Below are 2,047 nucleotides of genomic sequence, written 5' to 3'. Positions count from 1 at the left end.
AAGAGGGTCTAGCGAGACTACGGAAGATCACGCGAGATCCTAGCGAGATAACGGAAGATCACGCGAGATGCTAGCGAAATTACGGAAGATCACGCGAGATGCTAGCGAGATCACGCGAGGTCTTGTGTCTGGGAAAACTTCAAATGGTTCTTTCAAGAGAAGCGGGAAGATTCCTGGTTTGCATCTGCTTAATTTGAAAAAGGTAAGATTCAATCTATTTTTATCTGTCTAAAGCTAAATAAAAATCCAAATTAAAAGATGGAAATTAAAATCATCAGACTTAAAAAAAAAAATCTATGTTCGGTCATGTTTCTATGTAATTGATGTACTCTAATCAGTGGTTCATGCTAACATCACATGAAGCGATGGTTAGCTGGCAATTAATTAGCGTTTCTCTACCATTTTCTCCATTTTCTGCTTGTTCCTTGCTTATGTCACATTATTTATGTTTTGTAGATTAAGTTGGTTAGGTTAAGGAAGCTAGCTTTTTGTGATATCATTGGTAAGTTTAAATTTATCGCCGCACCATATGTTTGGTGCATTTTGTGGGGAAAATAAACGGTCTGTAGAACTATATGCCGTGTAAGGGTCACAAAGCTGCTGTCGAGACACAAATGGACCTCATACATGTCACAGTTTTGCTCCTCCTAAGGTTGCTAAAGCTCCCAGGAAAAAAGTTGCACTGATGTAAATTCAGCATCTGGTGCGATAGTCTGAAGTCTGAGGTTTAGTGGATTTTAAACACTGGGGCCAAACACAAGTCTATTTAAATGTTTTTTATTTTATTTTATTTCAGTACTGTTACTATGTAGGTAAATGCAGAGTGGACATTGGATACACACACTTTTGTGGCTTTCTATCATTATACAGATTCTTAATTTATTAATAATAAAACGTTTTTGAGTCGAAGGAACCTGCAGAAACCTTTGCTGTCAGAGCTTTAAATGTGTCGCAATGTCCACATAAATATACCTGCTAGCTATGGATTTCTAGTATTTTTTTCTGGCTGAAACTGAATTGTCCATTATTCGTATCACTCCATGAACAGACTTGAGCTTTCTTTTTTTTTTTTTTTAAATGCATCTGCTCTAAAAATGTCGTTTGTTATTGTACTTGTTTTTCCCTAAATAATTGTAGTTCAAAAAACAATTTTGAAGTTTATTGGTTTAATTTTGAAATGTTGAGGTTTTTGTTTTGATTTTTATGTGCTCATTTTGGCCTATGCTACTGTTCGATTCACCACTGTTCTGCACATACATGCTTGCATGTGCCCAGTGGTTATATTCAGTTTCAGAACAGCTGTAACACTGAGTGCCTTTAAATCTCAACTTAAAACCCACCTGTTTAGAGTTACTTATAGCTAAATTAGGGTTAGTGAGGGTTTTAATGTCTTTAATGTTTTTACCTTTACTTTTTATCAGTTTCACTCTTTATTCAATGTTGCATGACTCTGTGCTCTGTTTTTAATTATGTAAAGCACTTTGAAATGCCTTGCAGCTGAAATGTCCTATACAAATAAAATTTGATTGATTGATTGATTCATCATGCATTCAAGAGACTTGGCCAAAAGTTTGAATGTTCAGATACAACTCTGCTCAGAGTGAATTGCATATTTTAATATTTGTAAATTTATCTGATCTTTTTCAGAACATCACCTGTCTGTTATCCACCTACATAAGTACTGGTGAAGGGCCATCAAGTTTTAGATTTCAGTGGCTAATGGTAAGTTTTGCCAGATCTAAAATGACTGAATCTAGTGTTAGAGCGCTTATAAAGCTACGGTTCAGCTATACTTGTATTTGGCAAGTCTCTTTTATTTGTCTTTATTTGCGTGGGGATGTGGAACTGTAAGGAGTGTTGTTTCTCTCTGTCTAGTAGATATGAGCTACTATCAGACCTATGCTAGCTACAGAATAGTACAGAGCAAGGGGGAATAAGGATGAGCAGCAATATGAGATTGTGATTGACAGCACTAAAACTCTCCTGCCTCTGACTGGTTGTTTCTAGCACTGGGAGAAGGCAGAAGAAGTTGATTTTTCAGATTTCA

This window comes from Poecilia reticulata, linkage group LG5 (assembly GCF_000633615.1).
Source record: "Poecilia reticulata strain Guanapo linkage group LG5, Guppy_female_1.0+MT, whole genome shotgun sequence".
Lineage (NCBI taxonomy): Eukaryota > Metazoa > Chordata > Actinopteri > Cyprinodontiformes > Poeciliidae > Poecilia > Poecilia reticulata.
This window is presented reverse-complemented; position numbering follows the sequence as displayed.